This window comes from Tympanuchus pallidicinctus, unplaced genomic scaffold (genome assembly GCF_026119805.1).
Source record: "Tympanuchus pallidicinctus isolate F22 unplaced genomic scaffold, pur_lepc_1.0 scaffold3, whole genome shotgun sequence".
In the NCBI taxonomy this organism is placed as follows: Eukaryota; Metazoa; Chordata; class Aves; order Galliformes; family Phasianidae; genus Tympanuchus; species Tympanuchus pallidicinctus.
In genome coordinates this window covers 55,361,619-55,377,007 of record NW_026294747.1, presented here as the reverse complement: position 1 = coordinate 55,377,007, position 15,389 = coordinate 55,361,619, and the positions used below count along the sequence as shown (strand labels likewise).

Genomic DNA, 15,389 nt, shown 5'->3' with positions numbered 1-15,389 from the left:
ATGCTAAAACATCAGTAAATTTTTATTTAAATGCGGTTACAGTAAATGGAGACAGCAAGAAGTGGGTTAAAGGCTGCACAGTCTGAGTGCCGAGCTGCTTCTTGCAGCAGTGATCTCCTTTGCACCATTTGCTACTGGTTCTGTGCATCACAGAATGCAGCTGGCAGAGAAATGCCACCACACGTTTTCCTCTTGTGGGCTGCCCAGGGATACAGCAAAGATTTGGAAACTTTGAAAATCCTGGCCATAAAGTTCTTCATTTACTGTAAAATAATAATAAACAGTTTGGAGTTTATTGAGGCTCCGAAGTAGCCCAGTGGTATAAAAAAAGACCCTATTAAACAACAGCTACAGGAGTTTGTATTTGTATTGATTCTGCCCATGGAATCCAATGTAGTCCTGACTCTTTACTGCATTTTATTACTGCCATTTTCCCCCTGGATCAGTGGAATTTGAGAGCATTTAAGAATTCTAACCTATGATATCAGAATAAAGACCAGTAATTTGAATCATGCTGAACCACTGGCTTTCAGAAAAAACAACAACACCAACAAACAGTTTTCCAACCAAAAATCATTTTTTCTTATTTCGTACCGGGAGAGCATCTAGACCAGAGCCATTGTTCAGTTAATTTCTTCTTGAGTGTCTGTAAGTACTGAGTTTAGGCAGCATGGCTGTACTACAGCCTGGGCTTTAACCTCACCAGCTCAGGTAACATCAGTGATAGCCTAGCAGTGCACACTCCATGCAAACTGGTAAGGTGAGAACGTAACTTAGGTCCTTGGCAAGCTCAGACTGTGCCTGCAGCTTCACTGGTTGTTACCTGAGCTGGGTAGGCTACAGCCAGAATGAGTTTCCTTAACGCACTGCAATTACACTTTCCACTAACGATATCTAGGACACTGCAGTGGTCTTTTTGTATTTGAATAATGCCACAATTTTAAAGTATTTCAATGTCACGTTAAGATAAAGCATGGTATTTTTTTTTCCAGCCAAATTCCTGATTGCTACTGATTTTACTGTGTTAAGAAAAAGCACATTAGCATTTAATAGAGATAAAAAAGCAATATGAATACATAAACCCATTATCTTATACAGATATTATCCATGCCCAAAAGATTAAATGTGTCATTCTCATGCAGTCCTGATGATTTTGTGATAATATGCTTACATTTAAGCCACTGAAGCTTTGAGAACCAATTAGAATTTCCCCATTTCTTGACAATGTGAGTGTCATTATCGGATACATTTTGTACCAGAGAAATCATTTTGTGGAAATCTGCTAAAGTGCTCTTCCTACTCTACTTTTCATTCTTTCGTGTGAAATATTGTGTTTTGTGAGGGTAATTTTTACCACCTTTGCATAAATGCCCATTACTGGAGAGCAATACATAGAGAAACCTATCCTTAAATATAGAGTAGAAATTGCAATTTCTGAATATATTTTTGGCAAAAGTTCAGGCAAATGGAGTTACAAAGCTGTAGTCCACAGCATCACGTAGCTGCTGCTGTCATAGGAAGAAGGCCTCCACCAGGAGTACAAGTAGCACAGCAGTGACGGTGACCCACGAACCCCCTGATGTGTCAGCCTATAGCCTGGGAGGGGAGCATGCCTACAGTCCTTCCTTGGGCCAAGAAGGAGATGTATGTTGGGACTCTCACCAGGACAAGGAGAGCTTCCCTTTTTTGGGGTGTTTTCTCTACTGCCTCAACTATATGCAATAAACCACATCAAGCACAGTCCCTGCAGCCCACGGTGTTAAAAATAAAGTGGTAACCTCGCTCCATTGGACGAGCCCTCTTGTAATGTTTCCTGCAGCCAGGTCTCTGCAAGGGAGGTGGGAGTTTCCACTCACCCTTGGGAGCTGTCTCACACTTACTGGGTTATAAATAGCAAGGCGAGGTACCTGACTCGAGGTGTTAAATTGCACTCTGGCAGCCTGATACCTAGCAGTCAGATGTTGTAGCACATTTATAAGATCCCAGCTTTCACTGCATGGAGTCTAAAATGCAAACTAGCAATCAGAAAATGTGAGGTGTATTTGAAAACAAGGTCTACAAAACTACAAGGTCTATAAAAACGACAAGGGTAGTTTTTATCTGCATATCTTTACATCCTCTGTTATTTACATTGTGTTTACAATGAACATTCCCTGCTGTCACAGATTCCAGTCAAAAGTCCTTCTCACTCAGCACTACAGGTGGAAGCATCCTGCAGCTGGTCTCATGCTCCGAGGCCAAAAGCTGTATTAAAACCATATTCTTAAGGAAATTACATTCACTTCCAAAGAGATTCACTTTTTTTTTTTCTTTCCCCCCCCCCCAAGGAAGATGGGAGCAGGAATTAACCCAAGAACAAATGCAGGATCAGCCCTAAGCCACCGCTGAGCGGGGAGCACACTTTGAGTTCTTTCCAGGCACTGCTTGGAGTGAGGTTACTGTGGGTGAACTGTACAGCTATCCCCTTTAGCAAAAGCAGATGAAGAAACTGCTTAGTGCAGTGGTATTAGTTGATGTTTCAGCAGCATTAGGTAGGCTTCTAATTGAGTTAAGTCAGGACCACTATGTTTTCATTTGAAAAGAGCATCCTCCCCTCAAGCATTGACAAGACACCCTTCGTTTTTTATTCAGGGTTAGAACCTGTGGTTTATTTCTCAGCATGTGATTCCATCACCCAGCAACAGAGTGTTATTTAGAAGCTGGGTGCAACTGCTGGAGTGAAGTGTTTCACCACCTAAACAACAGCAAAGGAGATGAGGAACAACTGGGTTTAGAGTGGAAAACCTTTGCAGAATATGACTGCTAATTAAGATGGGAACTATAAATGAAGAGCTATAGTGACCTGGTTAATCCTTTGTACTCTGAGAGAGTTAAACTTCTCCAGGTTTCTGATAAGATAAAACTGGTTTTCTTTATCTGTTGTTTTTCCAATGTTCAAGGCTACTGAAATGCAAAAGTGCCAGATGGCCATATAAGCTAAACAACTTGCAAAATCTGTCTTATATTATCACTAAATGCCATGGGTGGGGTGGAGATGATGGAAGGAGAAACCTTATTTAATCATTACAAGTCACTTAGCAGCAAATGGCATTTCGCTGTCTTTTATCAACTTACAACAAAAGATTGGGTCTGTACAGTGCTGGGGACTAATAGGACAGTTTTCATTCCCCTTTAAGACATCTGGTGGTATCTTCTTGTGTCTGTCACTGAAATGTTGTGCTGGGCTAGTACAAAGGATAGGGGAAAGAAATCACTGATTCTATACCAGAATACCTACTGTGAAGCTACTGTGTCACCAGCAGCAAAACCCCATTGTTCTTCTGGTATTTTGTTATGATCCAGTGAAGAAAGTGGAGGGGCGAGGAAGTGCAGGTTCTGTTCTCAGTCCTCTCACCAATGTGGTGTTTGACCTTGAGCACATTTTACCAGCATTTTCCTTTTTCTCTCTCCAGCTTTGTGAACAGTGTCTGTGTAGCCAAGAGCCCCCAGAGGCTTTGGGAGATTCACCTCAGCCATCTGAGATGCCATGTTAATGTGCATCTGTGCCTTGGCTGATTAGTTCTGCTGCTCGGTAGGACTCTTGAGGCACGGTGCTGTGTTGATGCAGTACACTGCTCTTAGCTTGACAGTGGTCTCAGGGATCTTTTTGCAGTGTTGCATTACGCAGAAGTAGTAATCTCTCCATTGCAGCTTTCCTGCAGGAATCACCCCTTTTTGGTTTGCTTACAGATAGCTTCAGTCCTGATCTCACCCTGATCATCTGTGGTCCCCTGCAGGGACCTGCATCGCTCCCTACTTCTCTCTAAGTAGCCATGAACTGCTGAAATCTTTTGAGGAGGGGGGAGGCTCCTCACAGGGAACACTGAGGCTCACACTACCATCTGGTGACACTACTTAATTCCCCTTCTCCCAGTGCATTCCCTTTGCATTTCACTCTTGTTCTCAATGCCTTTGGTTGAGAGGATTTCTCTGGTTGCCATCCCTTTCACCCAGCATGCTGAGGTTTCCCTGTGCAGGCCAGCACAGCAGCAATGCCTGGGGTGATGCTGGTGTGACCAACTGCAGCCCAGGGCCTGCAGTGCCCGTGGATACATCCACAGCAGAAAAAACAGCTTGTGTTTTTGTCAGCTGACGGTAGCAACCACACAAACAATGACAGAATGTATTTAGTTATTGTGCTCAGGAGGAAACAGTGGAGCAAGCCAGCTGAAATGGCTGGCACTGCGCTGATGATGGTCCTAACATCCTCCATGGCCAGGACACCTCTTCGGGCACTAACCCCCTTCTGGGAGGAGTTAGGTAGTTTTTAAAGGCAAATTAATTATTTTGGCTGCTTGTGGTGGACTGTTTCGTTTTTAGCCTATTGATGCATTCAAGCTGCTTATCAGCTATCAGTGCCGTGGATCACGGTGAAAGTTTGGCACAACTGCACAGGGAGTGGTGGGTCACCATCCTTGGAGGTGTTAAGAACAGTGGAGATGTGGCATTCAATGGGGGATATGGTCAGTGGGTGTGGTGGGGGCGGGTTGGACTTGGGATCTGTGAGGTCTGTTCCAATTTTGTGATTCTAAGCTGGCAATCCCATTGCTTTCAGTGTCACATCATGTTGGTTACTCAACCTCACAGCACCCAGCACACTGGCATGAAGGCACAAGCCTCGAGGCATCAGGGTGAACAAGCAGCTCCAAACCCTGGGTTCTGCTTTCAGACATCCCAGGCCTGGAACCTATGGGCACTGCTGGGGGGAAAGACCTGTCAGGATCCTTCCATGACACATGGGACTGGTTGCCCAAGGAGGCTGTGGATGCCCCATCCCTGGAGGCACTCGAGGCCAGGCTGGATGTGGCTCTGGGCAGCCTGGGCTGCTGGTTGGTGACCTGCACACAGCAGGGTATTGGAAGTGGATGGGCACTCCTTTGCAACCCAGGCCATGCAATGAATCATTGAGTGGTTCTACGATCTGTCAGTGCCTGGCTGCACCGATGTCCTGAAGAGAATTCTGGACACTACGGAGATCTCGGGAGCAGCGGAGAGCCGCGAGCCCCGTGTAGGGCACCACGGTCCTACAAAGAGCTGGGGGCCCAGGGAAGGAAGGCTCCGCAAGGAAGGCTCTGCGCTCCGCGGCAGCCCCGGCCCTTCCAGAGGCGCGGAGGCGCCGAGCACTCGGGCGGCGCGGTGCCTGGCACGGCGCGGGGGCGGCGTTCCGCGTACCTCCCCGGCGGGCCCAGACCCGTCCCGCCCCGCCCCGCCCAGGGCGCGGATTGGCGCGGCCTCCGCAGCTCCTCCCGCCGCCGCCGCTGGGCTCGGGGGATCCGGCCGCGCCGCGCCGAGCCGAGCCTGGCGGCTTCGCGCTGCGCGCCGCCGGGATTCCCTTCGCTGTGGGCCGCGCTGCGGGTAGGCCTCTGGCGGCGCGGCGGGGTCTCTGGGCGGGCAGGTGGGCGGCAGGAGAGCGAGCGGCCAACGGGAGGCGAGCGGGAGGCGAGCAGGCCCCGCGCGCAGCGCCCGCGCTCCCGGCCGGCTATGGCGGCTGCGGGGCCGTGGAGGGGCGGTTGGCTGCGTCCCGGCCGCGGGCCTGCTCGCTCCGGGCCTTCCCGGCCGTGACGGGGCCGCGCTGCGGGGCCGGGGCCGGACTCCTCCGGGCCGCCCGTGCGGGGCTCGCGGGGCCTCCTGAACGGCCGGCCGGCCCGCGGCTGTGCGTGCTGCCGCTTCCTGAGGGGGCTTTCCGCAGCCTGCCGGGGAAGCGGTTCTGAATATCCGTCAGTGTAGCGAAAATACGGCTGGGTCGAGTGGGTGTTGCTTCTGATTGCGCCTTCACGTGGGAGTTGTGTAAGGACCGAGGGAAAGCTTCACAGCCCAACGCAGTGGGAACGATTTCTTCTCAACATTGCTTCCTCCGAGGCCTCGCTTGGAGCAACGAGCGCAGCTTTCAGTTCCTTCAGCAAACCGAGGTGACCGTGTGGCTTTTATTTGAGGGGGGGGAAGAAAAAAAAACCAAACCCGTTTCGTCAGCAGGAGCCGTGGGGATAGCAGCGCTCCTGCAGCAGTGTGCCTGTCTGCTCCCATAGAACCGGCTGACGGCTGTAAAACCCGCCCGTGGAGCTGCGTAAATAGCCGAGTGGTTGGCCCTGCTGTGCTGCATGCTATCTCGGTTATGCTGCTCTCGGGATCCAGTTTTGGTGGCTTGAGATAGGCGAGCTGGCTTTGAACTGGTGAGTTCGAGGAGTTGCGAGGCTTAATGAATGTTTGCGTAGCGCTCCGCGTTTTCTCGGATGAAAGGTTTTACATAATTGGCCTCTGTAATTGTCTGTCACCCCCGGAGAAGAGCTGAAAAACCCCGCTGGTGGAGGTAGGCAGTCGTTTTTGGGAGTCCAAAGTCTGAACCCGTAGGTGCCTGTAGGTTGTTAATGTTGTTACTGCTTAACGCGGTGGTAGCAAAATGACTCACTGGGAGGAAAGAGAATTCAACACATCTATTTCTGCGCTCAGTGTGAGCAGCGCAGGCGGACGAAGGGCATCCTGCCTGCATGGGAGCAGCAACTTTTCGGTGAGCAGAAGAATTCCTAACGCAGCCCCACTTTAGTTGCACCAGAGCTGCTTTTTACCCCTGAGATCATAACTGGAAGCCTTTTATTTTATTTTATTTCAAATATTTTGATTCCTTTTTAATAAATACCTAATCCCTTGCTGCAGGGGGTGGGAGTGTTTTCCATGCAGCGTTTTTGGTCCTGAGGGAAGGGGGAAGGGAGTGCCTCTATGGCTTTCCAGCAGCCACCCGCCTTCCTGGAGTGAAAGAGCCTTATTGAGTGATTCTGAAGGTAACCTGCCCAAATTCTCCTTTTACGTGGTAAAACCATAAATTTGCTGCAGCGCAGCGCCTTTGAGGGAAGGAGATGGAATGTCAAGGAGCCTGCGCTTCGTCACGAGCAGTCTGGTAACAAAGGCAGCATCTGTTAATTGCATTGCACTGATCAAAATCTCCCCTTCAGATGACAAAGTTCCATTTTAATAGGTGTGAAAAGTTGTGGGATTTGATGCTGCTGTCTTAAAATCATCTTGCAGGCTCTGGATGATTAAGTTGTTTCCTTCCTATTTAATTGGAGGACAGGCAGAGGTTGAAGAAGCAGCTTTATGTTCTAAACGCTCGTTAAAATCTTTACTCAGATAAGGATTGTGAGCGTGCAGGAGTGACTTGTCAAGCTCTAAGCTGCAAGTGATTTTCTTACAGGTGCATAAAACACCTCTACGTGTCCCTTAGAGCTGGAAGCTCGTGCTGCAGGTCTGTGCTGTGGCACTGGGCAGCGACTCTGTAACAGCAAGCTGTGCATAGAGACCTGCCTGCAGCTTCCGTGCCAGGAAGCGCTGCGGTTTGGGGTACGGAGGTGCTGTGTTGATTGATGTGCTGTGTAGCTGAACATGGTGTAGAATGCACAAGATACCACCTGGCTGCTGACTGGCCCCAAGGTTCCAAGAATTGACACGTTCAGCGTGACGTGCCAGTTTAGCTTCTTGCCACCCTGTACCTTCACAGCACGGGTGGTTCAGTACAGCATTCAAAAGCCAGTTACTTTATTAACCTCAGGTATTGTGTATTTCAGTAGTTCTGCTGCTGATTTTAATCTGTTCTCCCATCAGTGCAGTGCAATGAAGGTGGCAGCTTTTCTTGCCCCCATTATAGCTGAGCCTGTAAGGAAAACGTAGCGCTGGTCTGAAGGTTGCTGTTCAAGATCACGCAATTCTGGAAGCATGCCTATCTCCTGTCACAATCTACTGCTTTTTTCTTTCCTCTCGTGAGTTATTTGGACTCAAATGTACAGATGGGAACATCTAGTGTTATTTAGCTTTGGAAGGAGGTCTCAGTGAAAGCTGCTGGTCAGACCCCAGCTTCTCAGATCTGGGAGCTCTGCAGTGGGGGAGGCACAGGAATGCTGCTTTGGTATATGTGGCTGCTCGGTTCTTATTCGTACCACACTTTCTGGTCTTATTTTCTAAGCTGTTTTGACTTTAATAACTTACCAAAGTTAGAATCTAGTAGAGTCATTATGACAGGCTTATTAAAGGCAATATTTTTACTTTTTTGTGTTTGTAAATATTGTCTTTTTTAAAGAAAAGTCGCTCTCCCCCCACTGAATCAGAATAAGAATCAGGATAACTGCTTGTCATGCAAATTCTGGGGGTAGCTGTGGAATTTGTATGTTTTTATTCCCCAAATAACTTGTTTTTTTGCCCCCTTTTGACTGTTTGCTGTATCACTTGCTAATCCTGCTGTTGCAGTCTCATGCCTGTACTGTCACTAGAGATGCATGTGTCACTGTAGGCATGGTGGTTAGTTCTAATCAAGCTATTTTGGGCTTCAAAAGCAGTGAAAGCACAGCAAGGCTGGCTTTGCCTTTTTGGGGCCTTGTGCAGTTTGCATTGGTGGCAGCCTGGTCTGCTGGTTGGCGACTGCACATAGCAGGGGGTTGAAACCAGATGATCATTGTGGTCCTTTTCAACCCAGACCATTCTAGGATTCTACAATGATGAATCACCTGGGCAGCCACTGTGAGGTGTGGGTTTCTGCAGTGTCAGTGCAGAGGGTATCGGAGGCAGATGGATTAAATATAGCTCAAGGATGCCTCGAGGTGTTGCAGTTGCACCTCTTGCAGTACATGTTTACACAGACCACCTTCCTACACGTCTGAGGTTCAGCTGCTACTTTCATATGGAGTTGCTGCTGGGTGGCTGTGCGGCTGCCTGGTAATGTTTTGTGAGCAGAAATACCCTACAGAGGGACATGCAAATGGCCGTTCAGGAAACATCATTTCTTTAATTAGTCAGAAATGGCTGACTGTTACCTTGGGGTGCAGAAAGCATGGTCTTTTCCAAGCGATTAACAAAAAATTCCTGCTATAGAAGCTGCTATGTCTGCAGTTCATAGCAAAGTCATGGCATGTAGGTAGGACAGAGGCTGAATTTCTGCCAGTTGAAATCTTGCTGTCCTAATGTGCTTTTCTTTACAGTGCTTGCAAGCCAGTATGCAGCGTTCTTCTGCCTCGCAGCAAAACAAGTAGTGATTAAAAATTCAGCAGATGCTGTGGTTGGTTTAACTACTTGTTCCTGCATCATTCAGGTCATATCGCACACTTATTGTTGCTAATGTTCAGTCTTAGCTTTTTTTGTTCTAAGAATGGAGATTATCAGAACCACCATGGGATTTATAGAGCTGTTTTGGCAGGAACTGAGCTACACGAAGTAAATTATTCAGAACTGTTTTCTTCCTTCCTCTAGCTTGGAGGTTCTCTTCTTTATTTCTCAAATATTATCTGTTTGTGCCAGGCAGGGCTTTCTTTTCTGCAGCTTTTCTCACTTTGACTCTGAAAGTGTTTTCTTTTGATAGCTTTGAGATAAATGACTCCCTGGTTGAGAAGAAGAGGAAAGGGAAAAACCCCACCACGATAGGTGTAAGTGCTTGCTTGCTTCGTTGAACTCAGTATTTCATTTGGCCACAGAAGTATTTTTGTGAAAGCATTTTCGCTTTGTTTCAGGCAGAGCTTCCTGCTGCTTTCAGAACCTCTGCTTGCAGTGTTGCTCAATGTTGCTTAATAGCATGCAGTCCTGTGTGTTGCATATTTGCCTTGCAAATGACATCGGTTTGGATTATCCTTTCTCTTCCCAGTATTCTTTTAAACATGCAGAGCTTTGGCATTCTTCTAGCAACACACAGGGGTTCTGGATACCTTTTCTGGAGCTACAAAGCAGCATTAATGCATCAAGGTTGTGCTTTGTTCTCGCTTTCTTCAGAAGCTGATGCCTCTTCTCCAGTATGAGAAGCTTCCCATCACATCACGGTGAGCATAGGGTTGGTTTTGATTGACCTCCCAGTGTTTTTTGGCTGTATATGTGCTCAGGCTGGCACTATATGCTGGGCATCCCTTGGCAGATGCCCTCTGGACTGGATGTGCCTGCAGGGCTGCTCACTGCATAACCACTGAGGTCAGGGTGAACCGCTGAGGGAAGTTGCTGGGTTTTTGGGTGCCTTTGAGACAAACTTCCTACGCTGGAGCAGCTGTAGACTTTCGTGCACAGAGAAACTAAATTCAGAATGTAGAACACAGGTTGAGTATCTTGGTCAAGGGCACTTGGGGTTCAGCCATCCTTCATCACGCTGCTGCAGGGAGCTTGAGAACTGCCGGGCTTAGGAGGAGGCTGGATCTCTTTAGCTTGAAGTGAGTGAGAAATCAGTAGGAATGCACAAATCCAGATCTTCCATTTCATTATAGGATGCACAATATAGGATAGATATGCCTATAAGCTGGGTTTTGGAGAAGTAATGGGCAGAATGTGGAGACTTTCCAGAATAAGCACGTTGTTTGAACATGAAATTCAGATACCTTTTCATTTTCATTCTGACAGTTGGCACATCAGCAGGATGTGTTTCTAGACAAAGCAGCCATTTTTCTTTGGAGAAAACTGTTCGGACTGTTTGTGCAAATGTACTTCATGGAGAGAAATTGTTTCAGTGAAATTATGGGTAGATAACAGCAGGGCAAGGGGAAATGGTTTGAAGTTGAGGGAGGGCAGATTAAGGTTGGATGTCAGGGGGAAGTTCTGAGCTGTGAGAGTGGTGAGGTGCTGGAACAGCTGCCCAGAGAGGCTGTGATGCTCCGTCCATCCCTGGAGGTGTTCAAGGCCAGGTTGGATGGGGCCCTGGGCAGCCTGGGCTGCTGTGAAATGGGGAGGTTGGTGGCCCTGCATTGGTGGGGGGTTGGAGCTTCGTGATCCTTGAGGTCCCTTCCATCCCAGGCCATTCTGTGATTCTGTGATAGTCAATTGATTTGAAAAATGAGGTGTTAAATAGAAATCCAACCCCAGTCTCTTTAGTTTTATGTCTAGAATGATGGAAAACAAGTACTCAGATGGTGTTTCTTTAATATTTCTGGTACCATATATGCATTATTGCATGCTGTACTTGCAGAATTGATATTTAGGATACGTATAATTGCTAATTGCAAAAATAACTTTGCACACAGCTTATTCCATCTGTCAGAACAGCCAGAGCGAGGCTGACTTCACTTATTTGGGGCCTCCTTATTGCTGTGCTAATTACTAAGTGTGAACTTTGGAAATAACTTAAGATTTTGTTAATTTTAACCATCCCTAGCAACTGTAAGGCACTTCTAGCTCACTTTATGCTTTTGATGCTTTACCAGCTTGGATTTAGTAAGCTTCAGTTGTCTTTTTCCTCCTCCCAATGACTTGCACATCTAACAGCGGTTTGCTGCAATTCCAGTATCTTTCAGCCTGGGATCTGACACAGTTCCTTCTGTCACTTGAGTGCAAAAAAAGCCCCAACAAAGCTTTGACATTAAATTCAAGTGAATGCTGAAACAGTACTGTTAAAAATGAGGTTTCAGTCATTCTGTTGCACTGCATGAGGAGCAGCTGATGTGTTTTAGGTGTAGGTGGGTTTTCTAAAAGTAACCCTGGGGAAACTGGGGCACATCAAGTCTGATCCTAATTCTGTGAAAAGCTGTTCCCATTGTGTGAATTCTTAAGCTCTAAAGAGTTTGATAGCAAGTCCTCCTTGCATGTAGTTACTGAACACTCTCTGTTAGTAAGAGGTTGCTGTTTTGCTTTATTTTTCACCATCTCAAGGTGGTTTTGCAAGGTGCCAGGCAGGGGAGGCCTCTAATCTGTAAAATATGAAAAAGATTGTTTTTTTTTTTAGTAAGGAATCTATAAAGGAAAATGGAATTGGCTTTATTGGACTGTTCTGGAGTGGTTAATATCCTCTTGGATGGAATGAAGAACTGGGGAGTTCCTTCTCAGGGATGACCAGGGTTGTATTGCTGGGCTCTGGTTTGTCTCGAGCTGGCAGAAAGTCAAGCATAAAATCTTGCCTGTAAGTCACACTGCAGTGTGCTGTACTGGAGGTTATGTTTTACAGTGAGTTTGGGTTCTGGGTTGGAAGAAGACTTGGGGTGGCTGAAGCGATAGTTGTTAGCACTGAGCTGGAGGTTCGTTCTCTGCCTTGTGTGCTGCTTTACAAGACAGCCCAGCTCCTCTTTGATTTATAAAGCTCTTAACTGAGGTCTTTGTTCTGAGCTTTGCCTCACCTAAGCTTTTATTGCGAAATGTCAGGATGCCTTCCTTGGTGCAGCATCAGCTCTGGCACTGCGCTCTTGGTCTGTTTTGTGTTTTGCTAAATGTGTGCAGGGCTGCTCCTTGTCCCCTCTAGCAGCCCTTTCCCAGTGTGTCAGTGTTGTTCTGCTCTTGCTTTGATTGCACTGCCTGAGATGTTCAGCATTGCCCAGAGAAGCAGTGGATGCCACCTACCTGGAAGCATCCAGGGCCAGGCTGGATGGGACTTAAAGCAGCCTGCTCTAGAGGGAGGTGTCCCTGCCTATAGCAGGGGGTTGGAACTGGATGGTCTGAAAGCTCCCTTCCAACCCGAACCATTGTGTGATTTGCCTTTCTGAGCTCATGCCCAGAACAGCAGGCCTGGGGGATCCTCTGCCACCGCTCTTGAAATGCTTACTTTTGAAGGGTTACTGATAGCAATGAACTTGGTGAACTTTAAGCTCTTTTCCAGCCTTTAATGAGTCTGTGATTCTAACTTGTGGAGAGTTCATTTTTGATACAGCACTGCAGGCTTCTGAATGGGAGCCCGGAATGGTTTGAGTGATGAGATGCTCCCTGTGCTGATGGTGCATGAGATATCACAGACAGGAGACTAAAGCAGTTCTCCTAACGATTGGTTGGTTATGCTTTAACAACTGACCTGATTGCTAGAAGGTGTCCAGTGATATGGCAGCTATAGGCTTCAGGGTAAATGGTAAAAACCTAGGCAGCAATGTGCAGCTCTGTAAGGGAAAATGGGTGCAGGTTGTTCAGGTAAAATAAGCCAACATACCATAGAACCATGGAATCATTAAGGTTGGATAAGACCACTGAGATCTCCTAGTCCAGCTGTCAACCCATCAGCACAGTGTCCAGGCTGGAGTCAGCGAAGCCACGGAGTGCCACCTGTGTCATGTTTGGCTCCCGGAGGGTTGGTGACAGATGCTAACAGTTAAAATTAGCAGGAGCAGCCATGTTTTTTCATTTTCCTAGTGCTTTTCCTGGAGCAGCCCAAAACAGGCATGTTAACCTTAATATATGAATGTGTGTGGGTGCCTGAGAACGGCGTCCCACTAAGTAAAGTAGTAACTTCTTTCTGAGGAGATGCTGAGAATGCCTCCTTTGGTCTGCCAGCCAGGCCAAGCCAGGCTTGTTAGCAGCTTGTGACAGCTCTACTTTGCTTTGTAGGTATTTTAAGTGGTGGGGGTAGCAGAGCTAGGAGGAGATGTGATAACGACTGTGCTTCCTTTTCTTTTTGGTGGAGAGAGGAGGGGAGGAGATGGGCCTAATTGCGTACCTTCCAATTGCAGTTACTTCATTACTGAATTATCACCGGAGCAGCCCTGCAGTCTGTTCTGATAGCAGATAAGCGGCATGGCTTGCAGCACTTCAATCTAAACAAAACTTAAGTGCTCTCTCCTTTTTCCCTGGAGTGAAACTGTAATTTAATTGCATGAATGTTAGCCAGGGCAAAGTTTTCTTCAGCTGTCGTGATGCTTCTTTGGGTTTTGTGTGTGCTAGAGGTGTGTCTGCAGTGGTATGTAGCAAAGGTATCCTAAAATTTCTTGCCTGGCAGCTTCAGGTGAGGTTTCTCCTAGAGCTTTGCCAGGTGAAGATACATAGTGCTCTTGTTATTTGTCCTAAAAGATTTAAATGAAAACGGAATGCTAACTGGTTGATATTTGCTTCCACAGAGATGCGTTAATGAATTTCTGTCTGCATTAGGTCCTGAATAGCCAAATTGAACAGCTGGAGTCAGCCTCTGCCACCAGCCTGCTGCCATAGAACAGGAGCCCTGCAGTGTGAGTGGGCTTGGGGAACAGCCTGTACCTGAACCACATTGGTTCTGTTCCCCAGCGGAGGGAGAAGTGGCCCTCAATGCATCCCATGTGATGCAAAAGAGAATTAGTGGCAGAGCTGTAGGGAGGACTCCTTGTCTTCCTTTGAAACAGGATAACAGTGCGTTTGTGCATCGGTTTGAATCCTGATAAAACAGCTCCTTGGAACTGATGATTCAGAAAGATGGTGCTTCTGAAATTTGCTGCTTACGGCCATGAGGCACCACAGAGAAATGCCTGGATCTTGGGTAGCGTAGGACTGGTCAGTGCTTAAACTCTTGTCCGAGTAACGTTTTCTTTTTGGACTGCTGCAGGGCTGTTTAATCTGATCTATTCCTATAGAGACAGCTGACTGTGCAGTCTGAGCTGTGTACAGTTCTTTGTCTCTGACTTTGACTCGAATGGAAATGTAGTTTGTTTTTTAATTAAATTGAACTCAACTGTCACTGCCCCAAAGGGGGTCTGTTCTTGCAAGCTGTGCTTGGACTCGAGGCAGTGCTCTTGGCTCTGGCTGCTTCTTGCTGTAAGCATGGTAACTCGAGTCAGGATGATGGGAGGATGGTAACGCACTAAGACAGATATTTGATGACGAGTGAAGTGTCTTGGGAAAGAAAGTGTAATGTGCTTTTTTATGTTGATAGATTATTATATTTTTTTTCTGAAGTTTTGGGCTTGGTTGTGTTGGTTGTAACTTGGCTGCTGGGTTGGTCGTGTAGAATAACACTGTACTGATCCAGCTGCAGCATTAAGCTCTTGGAATAGCTGAAGGTGAAGGGATGGTGGATTTCAAATAATTAGAGAGTGTGAGGCCCCCTGGTCAGGTCTTGCATTGGTTGAGTGGCTTTCAGAGAGAAAAAGACCCACACGTGCTTTGCAAGCTGCTGCATACATAGTGCACTGGAGTGGGTCCATGCTTTGATAAGAACAATATGGGTCTCTTAATGAGACAAACTGCATCACCTTTTTTTTAAGGAGGCATTTATTGCTTTTTGTGAAAAAATGACATACTATGGAAAGCTGTAGCTGAACGCTGCTCTGCTTTTGCTTTTGTCCATGGATACTGCAGGGACAGGAGGCTGGCAGGTTGGGTTGGGCATTATCAAGAGGAACAAGATTGAAGCCTGATAAGTACTCTGGAAGCAGGGCTCCCTGACGCAGCTTGTTCTTGGCCACTGCTGCTTCAGAAAGCTGGTGGCCACGTGATCCTTATGCAAGTCCTGCTTCCCCAAATGGTCTGTCTGACTTGCCAACGCTGCACTTGGTATTTGGGAATTGCTCTGGGGTCTGTGCGAGCTGATAAGGCTCCCGTGGCTATTTGGGATGGTGAAGTTGTCCTTCTCTGTGATCAGTTTCTTGAAGCTTGTTAACTAAACTTCTGCAGGCAGCCTTCCAGGCTTGGATCTTCCCAGGCTTTTATTTACCTGTTGATGGTTGAACTGTGCCCTCAGCATT

At 47.2% G+C, this 15,389-nt stretch overlaps 1 protein-coding gene across 15 annotated transcripts in view; it reads left to right on the top strand.

Moving 5' to 3' along the window:
- The window catches only part of FBXO34 (F-box protein 34), a 42,067-nt gene that overhangs the window by 710 nt on the left and 25,968 nt on the right, over nt 1–15,389 (top strand). For 3 of the 15 annotated variants that reach the window (XM_052696577.1, XM_052696592.1, XM_052696591.1), the window contains exon 1: nt 5,351–5,394. The exons of 5 other annotated variants lie outside the window; for them this stretch is intronic. The gene's annotated coding sequence lies outside the window, so the exon portion shown is untranslated. Of the gene's footprint in view, nt 1–5,289; nt 5,395–5,770; nt 5,949–15,389 lie in introns of those variants that run through there. 7 more of the 15 variants (XM_052696581.1, XM_052696583.1, XM_052696587.1 and 4 more) reach the window with 6 other exon arrangements.